Raw genomic sequence first — 24894 nt, 5'->3', positions numbered from 1 at the left:
GCTCCCATCCTCTGGGTGGGCATGGTGGGGTAACTGCTACCTTCTTCAGAGAATTACTGCTGGGCTACTGAAGCTGCTGAAAGTCCCAACTGCCTTAAGAGTTTATGGTCCCTAGAGTAATCCTGCAGTCCATGCCTGTATGGTGTGGGAGTTTGATAGCCCAGCAACTTTACTTCAAATAGGACAAAAACTGTGCAATGGTAACTTCATCTCCAGAGAATCCTGGGGACCAAGCTGAGGTTGGGACTTAAATTTCATATTTATCTGGGATGACTGATTCCCTGTTCTGCTTCGCTTACTTCCCTTACTTGTTTTTTTCTCACATATCCACGAGTCCTCACCTAAAAGTTAGCTTGTGGACAACCCTACCCAAGACCACTACCAAATGAACAAACAAAAGAAGCACTATCAGGCTTCCCTGGTGGCGCAGTGGTTGAGAGTCTGCCTGCCAATGCAGGGGACACGGGTTCGAGCCCTGGTCTGGGAGGATCCCACATGCCGCGGAGCAACTAGGCCCGTGAGCCACAATTGCTGAGCCTGAGCGTCTGGAGCCTGTGCTCCGCAACAAGAGAGGCCACGATGGAGAGAGGCCCGCGCACCGCGATGAAGAGTGGCCCCCGCTTGCTGCAACTAGGGAAAGCCCTCGCACAGAAACGAGGACCCAACACAGCCAGCAATCAATCAATCAATCAATCAATGAGTTTAAATTAAAAAAAAAAAAAGAAGCACTATCACTTGAAACATTTATAAAATGGTACAAAACTAAGGAAAATAAGGTTGAAATAAAATTTCACTCTGAGAATGAAATGGGAATAAATATACCAATTTTTTTTCTCTTATAAAACTAGTTTGTCAGAGATGGTAAGATGTGATTTCAGATGCTCCTTAAAGACTAACCAAAATGTACAAAATTCATTTGACCACATTCTTCTATGGAGCACATGATACAGAAATTGTACAAGTTATACAGTATGGGAATATGGACACTTTATACATTGATATCATAATTATTAAAAATTCAAGGGGCTGGCAGTTGGTAATACTAATACACTACATTTTAACAAAAATATTTCTGGGAAAATAGAGTACTTTATGGTATCTTATCAGAGAATAATGGTATTATTTATGGGTTCTCTATGCCAATCCATACAGACAGGAACCATTGGTGGTAAAGGATTTACTCTAAAAATACTCAATATTACAGTAACAGTGAAATGAAAAGCACTCTGACATTATGGGTTTCAATTCCATTCTGGGATTTAAATAGAAGTTTTCAGGCATGAGTGATTTAGAATGGTGTCACTGGACCAAAATTGGGATGGACATTCCTGGTAACAACAGAGTTGATATGATGCAGATGTTGATGAACATGGTGGAAATGTGGCGGCTACTGTGCTGAGCATCTAACATGCATTATTTCATTTACATAAATCCTCTCAACAGTCCTAGAGGATATGTATTATTAATTTTCTCAGCCTTTGGTTACAATAGCAAGGTCCAGAAAAAGTCAATAATTATTTAAAGTCACACAATTAGAAAAGAGAGGGTCCAAGTTCAAATTCAATCTGCCTGACACAAAGCTCTGATATAAGCCACTGCATAGGAATGGTTAGCTTCCAGATCTGTCTTGCACAGATGCTCAAAGTTAGGAAGTCTGCATAAAATCATACAGATGATGATGAATGTAAACACAAATGTTTTTCACTAGCATCTTTTATTAATTATCTCATTAAACAGCATATACTGTAATACTTCTAGCTATTCTTCTAATAATGTTAAATTACATAAAGTTCCTATTTAAAACTGGTTTAAATAAAAGTCTTTTTGGAAGCTATAAATATTCTCCTGGGTTCTCAGGAAGAAGCATTTGACTCAGATGCCCTTCTAAGTAAACCATAACCAGCATTTACAAAGTCAACGTAAACAAATTCTCCCGTTAGACACATGAAAATTCTTCTAGAGGTGGAAATCGTGAAGTTGTGTATATAGAAACGAAAGGTACTGCTGTACCCTAAGGAACAATGCAAAATGCAATAAGAAAAACTCTGGCCACTCTTTTAGATAGAATTTTTATGTACAAACTACTGATATTTTTGTATGATAAATCAAGCAGTAAATACCATAATGTATGGAAAGTCATATATGGAGTACATGATTTATTTTTTCCTCTGTTATTTCAGGCTCACTCAATATTTCTCATTAATGATTTCTTTCCTCTGCCTCCAACTATGTACTTTAAGTTTTTCCTAACTTACAGAAGAAGTGAACGACAAATAAACACATATGTATCCCTTATCAATTACCATTTTGCCACATTTGTTTATTTCTCTCTTTCTTCTTTTATTTGCAATTAATTTTCTTAAAAGGTGTGCGTACACAAATTTACCCCTAAATATTTGGCATATATCCCCTAAGAACAAGAACATTCTTCCATATAATCACAATTCTATCATCACTACCATCAAATTTAACATTAGTACAAGAATATTATCTAATTTATAGTCCTTATTCAAGAGTCCCAATAATGCCAGGGTCCAAATTGGGATCACCCATTGAATTTAGTCTCCTTTATTCCAGGACAGTTCCCCAGCCTTGTTTGATGCTTCATGGCATTGACATCTTTAAGAGTCAAGTTTTCTGAATTGCTCTGATTGTCCTTTCATGACTGGATAAGGTTTAAACATTTCTGGCAAGAAAACCTCATGTGTTATGGCACAGTTCCCATTTAACTGCATCAGAAAGCACAGTAGGTTACTGTTCCTCATTATTTGTGATGCTAAGTATGGTCATTTGATATGGTAGTGTCCATCAGATGTCATTTTTTATAGCAGTATTTTTAAAAATATAACTTACATATCATAAAATCCATTATTTTTAAGATGTATAATATAGTTTTTAATATATTTACAGAATTGTATATTATTCCTACCTAATTTTAAAATACTTTCATCACCTGTAAATAAAACCCATATACATTGGCATTCACTCCCCATTTCCCTCTCCCCTTAGACCCTAGAAGTCAGTAATCTACTTTGTCTCTATGGATTTGCCTATCCTGGACATTAAATAATTAATTTAGAATTATTACTTGCAATTAAAAGCAAGTAATAAGTAATCTGTGGACGAAATGTTGAGACCATGTGAACATCTCATCCTCATCAACCTTTCACCCAATGTATATAAAGTATATACTATGTGTTTGGGTTGTGCAAAGCCTTCTGGAAGGGCTCCTCCAAGCAAATAGGTCAGTGGCTCTGAAGGTTGACAACCACTGAGGCAGGTCTCAAAACTGAAAAGCATAGTGCAAGACAGAGTTTGTGAAGAATTAGTCTCGATTTTTTAAATGTTTAGTAGAATTCTGCAATGAAACCATCTGGGACTGGACTTTTCTTTGTGGGAAGATTTTTAAATAATTATTCAATTTTTTAACAAGAATAATAAGAATGCTCAGATTTTCTCTTTCTTCTTCAGTCAGTATTGATAGTTTGTATCTTTCTAGGAAATTGTCAGTTTCATCTAAATCATCTAATTTGTTGGCATACAGATTATTCCCTTCTTTCTACTTTATTTGAATTTAATTTGCTCCTCTTTTTCTAGTTTCTTCCAGTTTTGTAAGGTGGAAGGTTAGGCTATTGATATGAAATATTTCATCATGTTTAATATAGGCATTTAAATCTATAAATTTCCCTCTAAGCACTGCTTTAGCTGCATCCCATAAATTTTGATATTGTATGTTTCCATTTTCCCTTATCTCAAGATACTTCCTAACTTACCTTATGATTTAGTCTTTGACCCACTGGTTATTTAGGAGTATGTAGTTTAATTTCCACACATTTGTGAAATTCCCAAATCTCCTTCTGCTGTGGATTTTTAATTTCATTTCGTTGTGTTGGAGTCCATATTTTGTATGATTTCAATTGTGTTTAAAAATATTGAGACTTGTTTTATAGTCTAGCATATAATCTATCCTAGAGAATGTTTCATATGCACTTGACATAAAATGTGTTTTCTGCTGCTATTAGGTCGTATGCTCTATAGATGTCTATTAAGACCGCTTGGCTGATAGTGTTTTTCAAGTCTTTAATATCCTTGTAGATTTTTTGTCTAGATGTTCTCTCCATTATCGACATTGGAGTATTGAAGTCTCCAACAATTATCTCTGAATTATTTATTTCTCCTTTCATATATGTCAGGTTTTGCTTCATACACTTTGGGGATCATTTGTTAGGTGCTTATGTTTATAATTGTTATATGGTCCTGATGGATTGACAATTTATAATTATCATTATAAAATATCCATCTTTTTCTTTAGCAACACTTTGTTTTAAAGTCTATTTTTAATAATATTAGTATAACCATTCCATTTCTCTAATGGTTGGTAACTGCATGGTATAACATTTTCCATCCTTTTAATTTCAACCTAATCATATCTTTGAATCTAAAGCGTGTGTTCTGTAAACAGCATATAGTTGTAGTTTTTTTTTTTTAAATCAAGCCTAACAATTTCTGTCTTTTGATTAGCTTGTTTAATCCATTCACATGTAGGGTTATTATTGATATTTTTGGATTTATATCTGCTACTTTATTTGTCTTCTGTATGCTTCATATTTTTTTCTCTTGTCTCTTCTTTATTGTCTTCTTCTATATTAAGTGGATTCTTTCTAGTATACCATGTTGATTCCTCAATGATTTTTAACTGCATTTTAAAGTTATTTTCTTATTGGTTGCTCTCAGAATTATAATATGCATCTCAACTTAGCATCTACTCCAGATTTATACTAACTCAATTCTACTATGTTATGAAATGTTGCTCCAATATAGCTCCATTCCTTTTCTTTACTGTCACACAGAATTACATCTTTATGTGTTACAAACCCAACAATCTAGTGTTATAATTGTTATTTTATATAACCTTATGTCTTCTAAAGATGTTAAGAGAAGAAAGGAAAAATCTATTTATATAGTTCTTTATATTACATTTCATTACCATTTCTGGTTCTCATCTTTTCTTTCTGTGGATTCAATTTACTATACAGTGTCATTTCCTTACTCTGATATAGGTTCATTTCTATTGCCCTGCTTTGTAATGTTATTTACAAAATATCTCTATATGCTATTAGCCCAACTATACAATTTTATATTGTTTTGTGCAAGTGTTTTTAAGAATCATTTAAGAGAAGATAAGAGAATAAGTATATGGCAGTATAGTCATAAAGTTCCAGAGTTTTGATTGATTTATTTTTTTGGAATGAATCAAAACTGATTCAAGTTTCAGGATCATAAAGGAACTCTCATTTACTTTCATTTCAATATTCTCATGATGCTATTTTGTACTTATCTTTATTTTCTATTACCACAGAAAGGATGCCTCTGAATGCTACAAGTTTAAGAACAAGATATTCCTATAGTGTCACTGGCATCATTTGATCTTTACTAAATCTGTAGGCATCATAAAAATATCTTTAAACACCCCACTGACTGAAATGAAGTTGCCACTGTTCATAAGTTTTCACCTATGATACTGGCAACTTCATAAAATTGGCCTAATACATCTGCCTCCCTTAATCTAATGTATACACACATAGTGCATGTGCACATGTATACACATATGCACACACACATACACACACATCACACACTATATACCTTTCTCCATACCCAAACAGCCATTATTGCCTTAGTCCTATTTGATTATCCTCCACACTACTGGATTCTAGGAAGGAAGCCACTACAAGCTAACAAAGGTAAAACCAACAAAAAAGAAATGCTAAATTAGAGAAAGAAAAGTAAGTCAAATAAGAATGTTTATGTCTACATCAGAGAATAACCAATAAGATGCAAATTATATTTTTACAAATCACAATTTTGATACCAAATGGCATGGTGACCACATTAATTCATTAAATAAGGTGTGGAAAGTCTCATCATTCATCTCTCCAGTCATTAGCTGGTGAATAATTAATACTCTAATTACACATGTCTAATTCTGTCCCAAGCAGTAGTGAAGATAAGAGACTCTTATGCTTGTCATCCCATATCACTCTAGAAATGAAACACTGAAGCTCCATGAAATCTTCTAAGAGATAAATATAAAATATATATATATATATATATTTTTTTTTTAATGAATCTAAAAGGAAAGAAGGGATATTTGTGATTTGAAACGTCTGGAATTGGTCAGAATTGGAGGCCATCTCTGTGTCATGATGGAACTTCCTCTAATAGAATTCCTTGTGAAAAATCATTTTCCCAACCATCTGGCCAAAGGCCTAAGTTTCCACCATGAAATATGTATTCTCATTGGTTAGAGGAATGCAATCCAGAAGAATATTTGTTGATTATAAATTAGTAGCTTGGAAGTTAAATATTAACACCTAGGCAAGGGAATACTTATTAGTGATAAACTAGGATATGATGAAATGATCACAAGGGTTTGAGAAACCAGGAAATAGCCTGGCATTGCTTTCAAAGGGAATATGGTTGCAGAGGGTGGTATCAGCTGAGGACTCCTGGCAATAGAAAAGTGGTCCAGAGGGAAGGGGAAAAGTGAACTAACCAGGAACTACAATGTACTAAGTACAGCATAAAACACTCTTCTCTCATTTAATATTCCAAAGTTAGATGATCTCTATCAGAATACTCCCATTGGATGTAAGTCCAGTAATAGGAAAACAGAAAAATTTTATTTGAATTTCACTGTTTTATTCCCTTCCAAAAAGGTAAATAAAATTCATCCAAAGGTATCTCTTCGATATCATTAACAGACTTGGAACACTAAAACTATTAATAGGTTTCCATAATCTATGGAAATGGTTTGCGATTTTTAGGCTGCAGACTCTCACATCTGTTTTAAAAAATCAACTAACAGATTTCAGTATGTGCTCTAATAGTCAATAAAAAGAAACTTTACTTTAAAATGTTCCTGAATTTAGAGTAACTTTTGGTAATATGTTTTCTCAATAAATGGAGTAAAATATAAGTACTCTCATGTAGAGGGTCCAGGAAATGGTTTAAATGTGCAGTCCTTGAAAAGTATGAAACCACTGCTCTTCAACTTGAATATAGTCTAAAATAGACCACAGTAGCATCCCATTAGTTCATGCAAGATAGATAAAGATCATTCAGAGCACATGAACTACAGCTGTCATGTCAAACCCTAAAGTAGAACCTTGAACCACCTTTTTCATCTTAGCATGGAAGAAATGAATCCAACTTCTTGTCATTGATACTTCTTTACATAGACTTATCTAGTAGTAATAGGTAAACACTATGTCCAGAAAGACCCTGGAAAAGATCAAATTCCAGTATCTACAAACACCCACGTGACGGCTACAAAACGCAGTTGGAGACTGACTCACACAGTCACAGGGAATATGTTATTAAGATCACAGGGCAAATATCTGCTGCTGGATTTGAAAATTAGAAAATAAAACCCTTAAAATATCATAACACTGAGGTAAACAGTTGTCAAGAGAACAATAAAGTACGAGAGTGGGAGGAACGAAAAGCATCAAAGAGAGTATAAAACATAATAAACTTGCATGGCCATTTCAATAAATTGACTGATAAGGTTTGGAGTTTTACTAATGACTACAAGGGCTATATGTGGGAGATTAGTAGGATAAAGGACATTTCATTTACAAATAAAAGTTTTTAAAAATTCAATTACACAAAACAAAGTACAGCCAGCTACAAAGATTGATTTGTGAAGGCGGAGCACCTAATTTACATTCATATATGCTACTTTTTAATTCTCTTTCATTTCAAAGGTTTGTTGAAGTCCAACAGTGCCATCAGTCACCATGTCCCTATATTTATTCAATCAAAATCACTCTTTTCCATTCGCTTTCTTTTCATTGTAACTACAACCACTATAGTTCTGTACCTCTTCATAGCATCCATCTGGGAGAGCTTATCTATTGATCTCTCTACTTCTGGTCTTTGTGTTTTCATAGCCACCTAACACATAAATAGCTTATCTCTTTCAACTAGCTAAAGCTCCTTAAAGGCAAAGACCAGCACAGAGCACATAAAAAATACTTGGGAGTTTTGACTGCATACATGGGCAGATGGATGGATGGATGGAGTGATTGACATCTGCAATCAAGATCCACCTGAACTGGGCTTCCCTGGCGGCGCAGTGGTTGAGAATCTGTCTGCCAATGCAGGGGACACGGGCTCGAGCCCTGGTCTGGGAAGATCCCACATGCCGCGGAGCAACTAGGCCCGTGAGCCACAATTACTGAGCCTGCGCGTCTGGAGCCTGTGCTCCGCAACAAGAGAGGCCGCGATAGTGAGAGGCCCGCGCACCGCGATGAAGAGTGGCCCCCGCTTACCACAACTAGAGAAAGCCGACGCACAGAAACAAAGACCCAACACAGCCGTAAATAAATAAAAATAAATAAATTTAAAAAAAGATCCACCTGAACTAAAAGAAAAGACCACTTCATAGCCATCATCAGGACCCCAGAAGCATAATACCCAATCTCTAATTACCATAGGTTGGGTTTACTAGAAGAAAACAGTCCGGGGTTTAAGATGTTTATTAGGATCAACATCTGTATAAGGAAGGGGAAGGAAGCAGGCTGGAGAAGAGAGTAGGAAGAAGGGGCAGGGCTGCAGGGTGTGGAGAACAGGATGATGTAGAACAGCTTTACAGGCCTGATGAGGCTTTGGCCAACTGGGCAGGGAGCTCTGGATTGCCCTTCAGAGTTTCTAGCTTTAGGCTGAAATGCCTGGCTCTCTAAACCTGCCTCAATCAGTTAGTGGATGCCAGCTTGCCTGGCGGGGTGTAACCTCAGGCCAAGTGGTACCAAGTAGATAAGACAGATCCTGTAGATAAGACAGATCCTCCTGACAAACGGAGGCAGTCGGCTGACCTCATTTCACATAGTTGAGCAGCAAATCCTGCTTTGAAGGGGCACTAGGATGTGCAGTCCCATGTCTTCCCATTTTGATCTTTTTTTTTTTTTTTTTTTTTTTTTGGCCGCACAGCTTGCGGGATCTTAGTTCCCCAACCAGGAATCAAACCTGGGCCCCTGGCATTGGAAGCTCAGAGTCCTAACCACTGGACCGCCAGGGAATTCCCAACTCACTTTGATCTTGATTTCTGAATCAGGAAACTCTAACAGGTGAGATGATCACCTGGTATAGCAAGCTCTACAAACTGCTAACCTAAAACTTTTGGTGTATTTTACGACAGAGGAGATACACGTAGGTCAATACCTCATTTAAGCAGCCCTGTTTAAGTAAGGAGAGACTGAGTGACCAGTCAAGGACTTCATGTCGCCTAAATCTATGAAGCTCTTTGGAGAGCACAGAATCTTGAGGCTCTTATTGGAATTCTATTGGCTATAAATGTGAAATGCACTTCTTAGTCAATTTTCTTCATGCCCAGCATTTATTTATTAGTATGAACTCTCTGTATATATCACATATCACTCATCTTCTGCAATAACTATTATTTGAATACCTAATGACCACCAAGGTGATACAGTATGGTATTTAAATTTATGGTTTTATCAAGTGGGAACCAACTGAATGCAAGTAGACAATACTTTTCCTTCGAAAGTAAGGGCATGACAACATCCTCTAAGATTCACTATAACGACATTCATCTTTAAATAAAATCTAAGCATTTAAATGATGAATTTTAAGCAGTCTGCAGAAATTCTGAAACAGTTCAATATATTTAATAAAAGTAATTAAATGAGGAGTGGAAGTAATATCATTAGCTTTAAGTTGAATAGAAATTTGTAAACAGAAAAAAAATTTCAATTAGTTGTATCACATTCTGCTTTTCTTTTTAACTTGAGGGAAGTAAATGAATTTTTCTTTCTAATAACACCCTCTGTAACCATAAAAAGCATGAGTTTGAAGATCAACCTATCTAACATGAAATGCCCAAAATTACAGAAGGCAATAGTTATAGAAAACTAACGACTACAGAATTTAAACCAGGTCATGACCTGGAAGGATACATACACAAGAGATCTCTGAGGCTGTCACTGATGTTCTATTTCCTGACCAGAGTGGTAAGCACGAGAAGGTTTACTTTTACTTTGTTAAAACATGCAAATTAGTTTTACATAGTTTGATCTGTATTGTTTCAAGAAAAAAAAAATTTTTTCAGAACAAGCCAAACAATCCAAAAAGCAACTTGTAAACCAAATGTCCTCAAATTGATACTGCTGGGGGAGTTGAAAGTTATCACCGTGGAATTATCACTTCCTCTGAGTACAAATTTAGAAGAGACTGGAAGTTTCCTTGCAAATGTGGAATCAACGCTGGCAGCTAAGAATTGGGAATGTTAGCACAAATATCTCCCCACACTATCCCCAAACGAAGATTATAATCGACAAAGACTGCAAGAAGCAACCTTTAGCTGTCAGTAGAGAAAAACCCCAAGTGCCATACAATGAAGTATCTGAACAAACCTCTTTTTATTAATAATAGATCAGTATACAATTATACCAGTATATTTGTTTGGAGGAATTTGAAATGCAGAATGGACAAACCTAGAAGTTAGGATATGTTTAAAAACAAATCCAAGGATTTAATACAAACACAAAAGGAGGAACATATCTGAGCAGCAAAAAGAAAATTCAGAAGAGTTGGGGCCGACGTGCATTCATGCCACCCTCTTCCACACAGACCCTGGTAAAACAACTACCAAGCCTGACGGTACAGACTGGGCACCAGTGTCAGAGCCTTGTGGGTCTTGTGGAACTTCTGGTGAAGAAGGTCAAACATGCAATTGCCTAAAGGTCCTGACTGTATGAAATGCAATTAGAACACCGAGAAGGGTTTATAAAACATTAAAAATTTAAAATTTAATAAAATATTCAAAGTACTGAAAAGGAGAAAGAGCTGTTACTACTTGCAGTAGAGTCTGCTATCACCCAGAGGCCATGCTCTTCTTTATAGAAACACAATCCCCTTCCCAAGTGTCAGCAGAACACATAGCCACGCATGTACCCACACCTGCACCTACCCGTGCCCATGGGACTAGCTTGGGTCAGTGACAGATTAGCAAAGGTAATGAGTGCTTGTTCTGGTTCATCTCCTTAAAAATTTTTGTCCTACATTCTCTGCATTCTATTCCATTAGCCTAGGAATGACAACAGCAGGAAGCCAACTCAGAAGCCGTGTGTCAAAAATGATGGAGCTGCGCGGAGCAACTAAGCCCGTGCACCACAACTACTGAGTCCACGTGCCACAACTACTGAAGCCCGCGCACCTAGAGCCCATGCTCCGCAACAAGAGAAGCCACCGCAATGAGAAGCCTGTGCACCGCAACAAAGAGTAGCCCCTGCTCATCGCAACTAGAGAAAGCCCACGCTCAGCAACGAAGACCCAACGCAGCCAAAAATAAAATAAATTAATTAAAAAAAAAAAATGATGGAGCTGGCCCACAAGCCCCAGACTGCCTTCCCACTCCATTATATTGTGTGGCATATGCAGGGGAAAAAACCCACAATTAATATGTATAATATTACATTATCTTAAAAATAATCCATATATATATATTTCTGCATATATACACACATACATAGTGTTGCATACATTTGTATAACTAAGGTAACATATGAAAAGATACCACATTTTTAATGCATGATGTGACTGTGTAAAACTGAAAGGTGGAGAAGTTAACGATTAATGGTATTTTTAAACTTTTGCATTGTGAATTGTTATAATGAGCATGCATTCCTTTTTGTTATTTAAATGCCTGATATTCTATGCATAAAGTAAATGTTGCAATCAAATATTATAATCCCGTTAGTTTCCTGATTAATCAATTCACATTTATAAATAGTTGAGGAACTGGGTAGACAGGGTATGAGGAAGGAGAGGTGGAGAGGACTCTGCCAATTGCATCCAACTTCCAGAAGCTCTGGGAAGACCAGCAAGCAGGCAAGTGCTCACAATCACTAAGGGGGAGACAAAGGGCAAGACACTGGAACTTCCTCCAAAATGAAAAATCTCTCAGCAGGGCAGAGGCCCTCCAACCACCACTGACTCCAAAGAGAATGGCGAGGGGAGTGGGGGAGTGGAGAAGAAAAAGGAGGAAAAGAGAGAAATCACATCCTCTATGGTTAACTTCTTTAGTCTGCAACCTGGTGTTAAAAGCAGTATGATTTTAATAATCTGAGATGAGATGGTAAATATTATCTTGGAAGTTTTGGGCTTTTGCAATCTCCATACAAATTTTAAACACTGCCATTTTGCCACAAGTGCATGACAAACAAATCATAATTATGAATATTTTTCTGTTTACAGTTTATTATAATACACTGCTATCCTATGTGTTAGTTAAATATAAGGAAGCATTCTACTTTATAATTGAGACTGTGCTACAATCCTGCGATTTGGTTTAACAGATTTACCATGAAAATAATGTTCTTCAGAGAATGAAGGTGCCATTACACATAGCCTTCCATAAAACTAGGTCAAGCAATAAGGAACAGATGATTATATCAGGACAAAGCATGGCTCCTTATGAAGTTTACTCCCCCCCTTACTGCCTATTATACCTACACACACACCACTAAGAAAGGTGGATAAATACATGCTGTCATGCATAACCCAGACCCCCAAAACACGACAAATAATGTTTAGGGCAATATTTCAACACTACCTTCAGTTACATCTATTAGATGATTACTGAAATCCTCTTGAGATTTCCAATTACCTGCCTTTCAGCAGCCACAATGCTAAAACTCTAGGTGGTTCATTGTCCATGGGCAGCAGGTTTGTGCTAAGAATGGAATCTCCAGAAGACAAACACGTCCTAAATACTGCTCCTCTTAATCCGTAAGGGGAGCACTGAATAACTCAAAAGTTGCTTCTAGCTATCTGGTAGTGTCCCTTAGAGGTTCTTGACCCACTTTCCATATGTATTTTAAATATTTAAATATCATTTAAAATATATGTCTACATCCTTATTTTAAATATCTAAATATCCCAGAAAAGCACATTAAGAGCAGATATTAGGGCTTCCCTGGTGGCGCAGTGGTTGAGAATCTGCCTGCCAATGCGGGGGACACGGGTTCGAGCCCTGGTCTGGGAAGATCCCACATGCCACGGAGCAACTAGGCCCGTGAGCCACAACTACTGAGCCTGAGCACCTGGAGCCTGTGCTCCGCAACAAGAGAGGCCGCGGTAGTGAGGGGCCCACACACCGCGATGAGGAGTGGCCCCCAGTTGCCACAACTGGAGAAAGCCCTCGTGCAGAAACGAAGACCCAACACAGCCAAAAATAAATAAATAAATAAATAAATAAATAAATTTAAAATTACCTTTCTCTTAAAAAAAAAAAAAAAAGAGCAGATATTAATTCACACTATAGTTACTAAGGTGGCCTTGCCAACCTGAACGCATTAATGCTCCACATGCCTCTGGGTCTGATTCATTCTCTGCTGGTTTCCTTCATGTGATGCAGGTTCCTACCCTTTCAAAATTAATAGTAAAGTCTCTGGAAGAGGCATGATAATAATACTTTTTAAAATACTGGAAACAGACCCAAAGTTGCCAAGTATACCCTACACAAATACCAAATTATGCACTGAGTAAATAATCATTAGAATCAGCTTTCATTAGTCCTCATTTCCTTTTTATTATACTGAATGCTTTCAAAAATAGGTAATTTCAATTTAAGTTACTGTCAATGCCCTATTACGTTAATGAGGTAAGCATAACTAGTTTTATTATGCATCAAAATGTTTTTTAATCCATAACAAGTTGATAAAATTCTACTGTATATAGAAAAAGAGTTGATATAATTAAGAGCTGTATGTTCTCAGTTTTAAACAACAGGTCTGCACATTATTTCTCCACCAGCAAAATGTTCACTACATTTGGAATTAAGACTATGTTCTTCACCTCTAAAGTTAGAATGGAATGGCTAACATATATCAATGAATAAGGGAGAAATTATAATTTATCATACTCTTATTAATGCATTTATTTATCTGTATATGCAAAGTCCTTACTGCACTTGTTTAAATGTCAGAAGATACATATAACCCAGTACCTTAAAATCAGTAAGGCAAAACAAAAGACAGTGACTGGTTATTTTTAAGAAAAGGCCATGAATTCTGCTAAACCATATCTTGCTCATGATTAAGAAAAGAACAAATTTGTATTGGTTTCAACTGAGCAACTAAATCAGGCACTACCCAGGAGTTTGTGTGCCAAGAAATTTATAGAGTAGACACTTCTGTGGCAGCTTCAGAGCTAAGGACACTGAAGCTTCTGAACACCAGCCAACAGCAAATGTGCAGGACCCCTGTTCCTGATTTCGTAGAAGTACGTTAACTATGCTTTTTGGAAAGACAATCACATTTCATATGAAAATGGGGGTGATAATCAAAATATCCATCTTTGAATATCAATGAACCCTATACTCTAAAAGGGAGGTGTATATTAACACGTAGTTTAAGGGCTTGACAATGAGCTTTCCTGATTACAGTGTAAGTGCCTCACATTAAACTTTTGATTGTTGAGGCATCCACTTCAAAAACAACCATTTAGAATAAACACACTTCATCTCCACAATACATGAAGAGCCAGGCTGCCCCACCCAAGAAATTCCCCTTCTTAGAAAACTCTGGTAGACCTAGATAACCAACCAGACTGATTGTCGGCTAGTTTTTCCCCTCCTGAGCTTTAATTCCCACACTTACGTTTTAAATTCACCAATAAAGAGTGAACGTACAAAAGCCTAGGCATCCCACTCTAGATCCCAATAAAGGCAGAACCCAGACCTGTGTGCACTTGTTCCCCACCTCCACCCCCCCCCCCCGCCCATTGCATGGCCCTAGGCATGCCAGGTACCCTCCAGTACCTATGAGTAATAGACCTTGATTTTTCAAAGTTCCCTGATGGCTATTGCTGAGATATATCTTGCAATCATAATAGGAACCACAAAAGCAGGTCCAGCCACAATATTGACTCTGAAAGGGGAAATGTCTGTGGGGGCTGCCATAAGTAGTAAGGGACCAGGTGAGTGCCCCCAGCATTCTTAGCCAATGGTATCACTATTGAGAGGCTGACACAGACCCACCCATCAGCAGACAAGCAAATTAAAGTTTTACTGAGCTCTGCCCACCAGAGCAATACCCAGCCCTACCCACCACCAGTCCCCCCCCATCAGGAAGCTTGCACAAGTCTCTTAGATAGCCTCATCCACTAGAGGGCAGACAGCAGAAGCAAGAAGAACTACAATCCTGAAGCCTGTGGAACAAAAACCAAATTCACAGAAAGAGAGACAAAATGAAAAGGCAGAGGACTGTGTACCAGAGGAAGGAACAAGATAAAACCCCAGAAAAACAACTAAATGAAGTGGAGATAGGCAACCTTCCAGAAAAAGAATTCACAATAATGATAGTGAAGATGATCCAGGACCTCGGAAAAAGAATGGAGGCAAAGATCGAGAAGATGCAAGAAGTGTTTAACAAAGACCTAGAAGAATTAAAGAATGAACAAACAGACATAAACGATACAATAACTGAAATGAAAAATACACTAGAAGGAATCAATAGCAGAATAACTGAGGCAGAAGAACAGATAAGTGACCTGGAAGACAGAATGGTGGAATTCACTGCTGCAGAACAGAATAAAGAATAAAAGAAATGAAAACAGCCTACAAGACCGCTGGGACAACATTAAATGCACCAACATTCATATTATAGGGGTCCCAGAAGGAGAAAAGACCCAAGAAACTATTTGAAGAGATTATAGTCAAAAACTTCCTTAACATGGGAAAGGAAATAGCCACCCAAGTCCAGGAAGTGCAGAGAGTCCCAGGCAGGATAAACCCAAAGAGAAACACACTGAGACACACAGTAATCAAATTGATAAAAATTAAAGACAAAGAAAAATTATTAAAAGCAAGAAGGGAAAAACGACAAATAACATACAAGGGAACTCCCATAAGGTTAACAGCTGATTTCTCAGCAGAAACTCTACAAGCCAGAAGGGAGTGGCATGATATATTTAAAGTGATGAAAGGGAAGAACCTACAACTAAGATTACTCTACCTGGCAAGCATCTCATTCAGATTCAAAGGAGATATCAAAAGCTTTACAGGACTTCCCTGGTGGTGCAGTGGATAAGAGTCCGCCTGCCAATGCAGGGGACATGGGTTCAATCCCAAGTCTGGGAAGATCCCACATGGCGCGGAGCAACTAAGCCCGTGCACCACAACTACTGAGCCTGCACTCTAGAGCCTGCGAGTCACAACTACTGAGTCGGCGTGCTGCAACTAATGAAGCCCACGCATCTAGAGCCCGTGCTCTGCAACAAGAGAAGCCACCGCAATGAGAAGTCCGTGCATCGCAACGAAAAATAGCCCCCACTTGCCTGAACTAGAGAAAGCCCACACAAAGCAAAGAAAACCCAATGCAGCCAAAATAAATAAAATTAAATCTTTAAAAAAAAAAAAAAAGAAAAGCTTTACAGACAGGCAAAAACTAAGAGAATTCAGTACCACCAAACCAGCTCTACAACAAATGCTACAGGAACTTCTCTAAGTGGGAAACACAAGAGAAGAAAAAGACCTACAAAAACAAACCCAAACAATTAAGAAAATGGAAACAGGCACGTACATATCAATAATTACTTTAAATGTGAATGCATTAAATGCTCCAATGAAAAGTTACAGGCTCACTGAATGGATACAAAAACAAGACCTATATATATGCTGCCTACAAGAGACCCACTTCAGACCTAGGGACACATATAGACTGAAAGTGAGGGGATGGAAGAAGATATTCCATGCAAACGGAAATCAAAAGAAAGCTAGAGTAGCAATACTCATATCAGATAAAATAGACTTTAAAATAAAGAATGTCACAAGAGAATAGGAAGGACACTACATAATGATCAAGGGATAAATCCTAGAAGAAGATATAACAATTAAAAATATATATGCATCCAACATAGGAGCACCTCAATACATAACGCAAATGCTAACAGCTATAAAAGAGGAAATCGACAGTAACACAATAATAGTGGGGGACTTTAACACCTCTCAGCAATGGACAGATCATCCAGACAGAAAATTAATAAGGAAACACAAGCTTTAAATGACACAAGAGACCAGATAGATTTAACTGATATTTATAGGACATTCCATCCAAAAACAGCAGATTACACTTTCTTCTCAAGTGCACACGGAACATTCTCCAGGATAGATCACATCTTGGGTCACAAATCAAGCCTCGGTAAATTTAAGAAAACTAAAATCATATCAAGCATCTTTTCCGACCATAATACTATGAGATTAGAAATAAGTTACAGGTAAAAAACGTAAAAAACACAAACACATGGAGGCTAAACAATACGTTACTAAATAACCAAGAGATCACTGAAGAAATCAAAGAGGAAATCAAAAAATACCTAGAGACAAATGACAATGAAAACACGATGATCCAAAACCTATGGGATGCACAAAAGCAGTTCTAAGAGGGAAGTTTATAGCTATACAAGCCTACCTCAAGAAACAAGAAAAATCTCAAATAAACAATCTAAACTTACACCTAAAGGAACTAGAGAGAGAAGAACAAACAAAACCCAAAGTTAGCAGAAGGAAAGAAATCATAAAGATCAGAGTAGAAATAAATGAAGTAGAAACAAAGAAAACAACAGCAAAGCGCAATAAAACTAAAAGCTGTTTCTTTGAGAAGATAAACAAAATTGATAAACCTTTAGCCAGACTCATCTAGAAAAAGAGAGAGAGGACTCGAATCAATAAAATTAGAAATGAAAAAGGAGAAGTTACAAAGGACACCACAGAAATACAAAGCATCATAAGGGACTACTACAAGCAACTCTATGCAATAAAATGGACAACCTGGAAGAAATGGACAAATTCTTAGAAAGGTATAACCTTCCAAGACTGAACCAGGAAGAAATAGAAAATATGAACAGACCAATCACAAGTAATGAAATTGAAACTATGATTAAAAATCTTCCAACAAACAAAAGTCCAGGACCAGATGGCTTCACAGGTGAATTCTATCAAACATTTAGAGAAGAGCTAACACCTATCCTTCTCAAACTCTTCCAAAAAATTGCGGAGGAAGGAACACTCCCAAACTCATTCTATGAGGCCACCATCACCCTGATACCAAAACCAGGCAAAAGTACTACCAAAAAAGAAAATTACAGACCAATATCACAGATGAATACAGATGCAAAAATCCTCAGCAAAATACTAGCAAACAGAATCCAACAACACATCAAAAGGATCATACACCATGATTAAATGGGATTTATCCTAGGGACGCAAGGATTCTTCAGTATACACTAATCAATCAATGTGATACACCATATTAACAAACGGAAGAATGAAAACCATATTATCATCTCAACAGATGCAGAAAAAGCTTTTGACAAAATTCAACACCCATTTATGATAAAAACTCTCCAGAAAGTGGGCATAGAGGAAACCTACCTCAACATAATAAAGGCCATATATGACAAACTCACAGCAAACATCACTCTCAATGGTGAAAAACTGAAAGCATTTCCTCTAAGATAAGGAACAAGGCCAAGATGTCCACTTTTGTCACTCTTATTCAACATAGCTTTGGAAGTCCTGGCCACAGCAATCAAAGAAGGAAAAGAAATAAATGGAATGCAAATTGGAAAAGAAGAACTAAAACTGTCACTGTTTGCAGATGACATGACACTATACATAAATGAACCTATAGATGCCACTAGAAAACTACTAGAGCTAATCAATGAATTTAGAAAAGTTTCAGGACACAAAATTAATGCACAGAAATCTCTTGCATTCCTATACACTAACAACAAAAGATGAGAAAGAGAAGTTAAGGAAACAATCCCATTCACCACTGCAACAAAAAGAATAAAATACCTAGGAATAAACCTACCTAAGGAGGTAAAAGACCTGTACTCAGAAAACTATAAGACACTGATGAAAGAAATCAAAGGTGACACAAACAGATGGCGAGATATACCATGTTCTTGGATTGGAAGAATCAATAATGTGAAAATGACTATAGTACCCAAAGCAATCTACAGATTCAATGCAATCCCTATCAAATAACCAATGGCATTTTTACAGAACTAGAACAAAATATCTTAAAATTTGTATGGAGACACAAAAGACCTCATATAGCCAAAGCAGTCTTGCGGGAAGAAAACGGAGCTGGAGGAATCACACTCCCTGACTTCAGACTATACTACAAAGCTACAGTAATCAAGACAATATGGTACTGGCACAAAAACAGAAACATAGATCAATGGAACAAGATAGAAAGCCCAGAGATAAACCCACGCACCTCTGGTCAACTAGTCTATGACAAAGGAGGCAAAGATATACAATGGAGAAAAGACAGTCTCTTCAATAAGTGGTGCTGGGAAAACTGGACAGCTACATGTAAAAGAATGAAATTAGAACACTCCCTAACACCATACAGAAAAATAAACTCAAAATGGATTAAAGACCTAAATGAAAGACCAGACACTATAAAACTCTTAGAGGAAAACATAGGAAGAACACTCTTTGACATAAATCACAGCAAGATCTTTTGTGACCCAACTCCTAGAGTAATGGAAATAAAAACAAAAATAAACAAATGGGACCTAATGAAACTTAAGAACTTTTGCACAGCAAAGGAAACTGTAAACGAGAGGAAAAGACAACCCTCAGAATGGGAGAAAATATTTGCAAACGAATCAACGGATAAAGGATTAATCTCCAAAATATATAAACAGCTTATGCAGCTCAATATCAAAAAAACAAACAACCCAATCAAAAAATGGGCAGAAGACCTAAATAGACATTTCTCCAAAGAAAACATATACATGGCCAAGAGGCACATGAAAAGCTGATCAACATCACTAATTATTAGAGAAATGCAAATCAAAACTACAATGAGGTATCACCTCATACCAGTTAGAATGGGCATCATCAGAAAATCTACAAACAACAAATGCTAGAGAGGGTGTGGAGAAAAGGGAACCCTCTTGCACTGTTGGTGGGAATGTAAATTGATACAGCCACTATGGAGAACAGTATGGAGGTTCCTTAAAAAACTAAAAATAAAACTACCATACAACCGTGCAATCACACTACTGGGCATATACCAAGAGAAAACCATAATTCAAAAAGACACATGCACCCCAATGTTCATTGCAGCACTATTTACAATAGCCAGGTCATGGAAGCAACATAAATGCCTACTGACAGACAAATGGATAAGGAAGAAGTGGTACATATATTCAATGGAATATTACTCAGCCATAAAAAGGAACTAAGTTGGTTCATTTGTACAGGCGTGGATGGATCTAGAGACTGTCATACAGAGTGAAGTAAGTCACAAAGAGAAAAACAAATATTGTATATTAATGCATATATGTGGAATCTAGAAACATGGTACAGATGAACAGGTTTGCAAGGCAGAAATAGAAACACAGATATAGAAAACAAATGTATGGACACCAAGGGGGGAAAGCGGTGGGGGCGGGGGGGGTGGTGGTGGTGGTGGGATGAATTGGGAGATTGGGATTGACGTATATACACTAATATGAACCTGCTGTATAAAAAAATAAATTAAAAAAAATAAAATAAAAAAATAAATAAAGAGGCTGAGGAGTCACCTGCATTCATTTTGGAAGTTCACTAATCTTATCAACATTTAACAAATGCCTCCTATTCAAGGCAGATTATTTCTCAGGATGGTTTCCACAAGTCTTATCTATGTAACGGACTTCCTGTTATCCTATTCAGGATAATTCTAGAGAGTATAGCCTATTTAAGACTTGTAGCTCTGAATGTACTTCATATAATTATGAACTAAATACCTTGGTACATAAAGGCAATACAGAAACTAAAATGTTAAGTTCAAAAAAAAAAAAACAAACAGAAAACATATTCTAGATACTCAAAAAAAACCCCCAAAAAACCAGAAAACATATTCTAGCCATTTTACTCAGATAATTAATGTGTGTATATATATATGTATATATATATATACATACATATATATTGCTTCTCTCACTCTCCCTCTCTCTCTCTCACTATCACACACGAACGCACACACACACACACACACACACCCCTACAGTATTACTTCATATGCCAAAAGTAAAAATAAGGAAATTCAAGAAGAAAAAATTAAATTGATGAGCACATAAGGAATATAATCAGTTAATCTAAAATAGAGGTTAATTCGAAAAGCAGCAAGGTGGTGCTTTGTGATCACATAGAGGGGTGGGATAGGGAGGGTGGGAGGGAGGGAGATGCAAGAGGGAAGAGATATGGGAACATACGTATATGTATAACTGATTCACTTTGTTATAAAGCAGAAACTAACACACCATTGTAAAGCAATTATACTCCAATAAAGATGTTAAAAAAAAAAAAAAGAAAAGCAGCAAGGAGAGAATTGTATTTTACTATTGGGTTCCTTGACTCCCTCAAAAACCATTCTTTTTTTTTTTTTTTACCATAAAATTATACTTTTTTATAACTTAGGAAATAGATGGAAAGGCTGGTTATTAATTTTGGAAGACACAAAGTGCAACAAACCAGTGTCTTCTGTATTTAGAATATCATAGCTAATCAGATAATTCAGCATAAACAAGGACGTTACTTTACTGGTGCTACCCAATATCTAGGTGATGTTAAACAAAAGAAAACTCTAAATAATTTATCTTAGAAACACAGTGGCTAGGAATATCCATTCTGGTTCTGCAAACAAAGACTTTGTTTCTTTTGAAAATCACAAAAACCATTCTTAATATCATTTAAGCAACTATAAATGGACACAAAAATCCCACATAAAATCATAAACTTCTAAAATAAGATATAAATTTGTTTCAGTAATAAGTACATGCTTTTTTTGTAGGAAAAGAAAATATTTTAATTTTTACAAGGAATATGTTTTTCATTTTGAAATTTTATTGATGTGAAATGTACAATTTCAAAAGAGCAGTTTAGCATTGGTTTTGATATTGGGTTTCAATTTCATAAGTTGATTTGAAGCCTTTTGCAAACACTATTAATTTAAAATATCTAAAATAGTTATATGATATCTTACAAGTACCCATATATAATAAATTTATTTTTAAGTAAGTATCTTCTGTAGAGTTGTTTACTGATGGTAGTTGTAAAACAGGCTTCTTCAGTGAAACTATAAACATTCACTTCATCCTATAACTATGGAGACAATTTATGGGTTTTTGCCTCATCAATAAATTAATATATCAATAAAAATAAATGAATAACTTCCCAGTTTTTATTGAGTAACTTTAATTACTATCATTACTATATATCAAACATGGAATATTTATTAATGTATTCTATTCAGGGGATATTTCTTGATCACTTCCCTAATTCTAGAGCATATAGCCTATTTAAGACCTGTAACTCAAAATGCACTTAATTATAAACTAAATTTCTTGGTACTTAAAGGCAATATAGAAACTAAAATGTTATTTACTTAAAAATAAATTTATTATATAAGGGTACTTAGAAGATAGGGTTGTGTGTGTGTGAGAGAGAAAGATGAGAGATGCAAAGGAATAGGAAAAGAGGAAAATGTAAAGTTTCCTTTTCTTATTCTTTGTAAAGTCTATAGCTGACATATGACAGTGTTATTCTCGAAAGAGTGTACCTATAATAAAATTTCTATATGATTCTATACAATCTAAGTGGTGTTAAAACAAGGTGACTAAGTGCATAATCTTTGGAAACAGAAACTTGGTTCAAATTCCTGGCTCTCCCACTTAACATGTGAGTAAGCTTGGGCAAGTTATCTCACACTATGGGCCTTATATCTCTTCTGTAAAACAGAGAAGAAGATCTAAAAACATCCACATCTCAGGGCTGTTGTGTGGATTCCATGATATCCAGCCTATGACCTAGAATTTGACCTGTGTTAACTGATAGCTGTTGACCTCATGATTCCTATATTTATCCAAGCTTTGATTTCCATAAAATCAGCCTCTCTCCCAGTTCTTGTCCTATGTCTTACTCATGGATAACAAAGCAGAGTGTGTAAGACTCTCATAATCTGCTTCTGCTATTCTTTCACCTTCATCTCTCAGCTCTGCCTGGCCAGTATCCATCAAACCAAAAAAACCCAAAAATATTCCCCAAATACAAGCCTGTTTCAGCCTCCATATCCAGTGCTTTTTTTTTTTTTTTTTTTTTTTTACAACTTGTAATACTCTGCCCACATCACCATCCCTCCCATAGATATATACAACCTCAAACCCCAGATTTTTTGGAAATTTAGGGAAAAGAAAAGCAGGATGTGCAACCACCAAGCTGAAGACACATGAGTGTGGAGGAGACCAGCAGCCACGTTAGCAGGCTATAATTAATAGTTCTACAGCCAGGTGAGCCAAACCAAATGTGACAAAGTCAAAAGAAGAAAACAAAATAAAAAGCCAAGCATGTTCACCTCCAAGGGGAGCCACGGTATGAAATGGTCTTACCTAAGTAAAAAAAAACCCAAAACATGAAGAAATGAGTGTTTCATTTTTTCATTGCACCCATGCGCCTCAACACGGACAAACCAGATGCAAATAAAGTCTTTAATTTAGGACAAACATCAGCAAGTATAATTTGTCCTTTGAGATTTTACTCAGAAGCCCATGCAGCCGTCCCCAGTCCCACCCCCACCCCAGGACATTATTAGTTGCTCCTTTTGTGTTGCATTTTCTCTCTACCTCTATTGGTACCAAACACTTTTTTAAAGTCTACCTTCCCTACTATATTGACCTCCATCAAGGAAAAGCCACTTTCTATTTAATCTTTGCTTACCCAGTACCTTGGGCAGAGCTCACAAGGATTACTCACAAATAAATATAAACTAACAGATAAAAAGCAATAAAAGAATCAAAAGAATCAAATTTATTCCAAACAGGCTGAGGTGAAAGGGAGGCTTTTGAGGACGTTCTTGCTGGAACACCTCATTTATCTCAATGGGATCGAAAACGTGTAGTGAGAGAAAGGCAAAGACAGCTTCGGAGAGTTGAGAAGGAAGAGCTGATCATATGCACTATGGGTAACCAGATAAGGAGTTAACAAGGCATCAGTAAAAGGATTTGTCAGTATTAAGGTTCCAGGGAATGTTTCCTTGTACATGGAAAAGTCTTTTGTAGCCCATTTATGATTTCCAAAGGTTCTAAATTAGTTCCAAAAGCTCTACCTTATCCCAAACCTGCTAAATGTTGAATTGGAGTTTAGGGTAAGGGAAGAAGGGTGGGGAAATCTACTGAAGAGCAAACGAGTCTCAAGGCTGAAAGGAAACACACAACAACAAAAAGACAAGAAAATCATCAAATATATGACCCTCCTCTCTCTGGAGACTGTTGTCAGGTCTCCTTACATCCAGTTTGCTGACCAGACGTCAACACACTGTAACAGTGGAACCTGTTTATGCCTCTCTTAGAGGCAACTGTACCACCGTCCAAGAAGCCATCTAGTTCACACAGCACTTACTGAAGCTATTTCCTTCCTCACCCTGTGAACGTGGTCTGAGCCTTCATTAGCTTGAAGACATTCATGGATAAGTTATTCATGATTTTTATTCGTGAGCTCAAAGGTACACCTTACTTAGTGCTTTTGGCATTGAATTTGTGGACTAGAGGAAAGTAAAGTTAAACTTCTATGAACAAGGTCAGTAACACAGAAAAAGACAGAAAACCTCCCAGGATGGAGGCATGGAGTTCAGTTCTTGATAGGAGCCTAAAGCAACGCCATTAAAAAAAAGGTTTTTTTTTTTAATGTCAACAAAAGATGGACTGTGCGCATCAAAAGAGAAAAACAGGAGTCTGAGAGGTATAATTTAGATACTTTTATCCATCAACATATGTGAGAAAGGGACATGGAAGCTGGAGCTCAGAACTCCA

At 36.7% G+C, this 24894-nt stretch overlaps 1 protein-coding gene across 1 annotated transcript in view; it reads right to left on the bottom strand.

Moving 5' to 3' along the window:
• Positions 1-24894, bottom strand: part of CFAP47 (cilia and flagella associated protein 47) — a 489567-nt gene that overhangs the window by 328726 nt on the left and 135947 nt on the right.

Source organism: Balaenoptera musculus, chromosome X (genome assembly GCF_009873245.2).
Source record: "Balaenoptera musculus isolate JJ_BM4_2016_0621 chromosome X, mBalMus1.pri.v3, whole genome shotgun sequence".
Classification (NCBI taxonomy): domain Eukaryota; kingdom Metazoa; phylum Chordata; class Mammalia; order Artiodactyla; family Balaenopteridae; genus Balaenoptera; species Balaenoptera musculus.
This window is presented reverse-complemented; position numbering and strand designations above follow the sequence as displayed.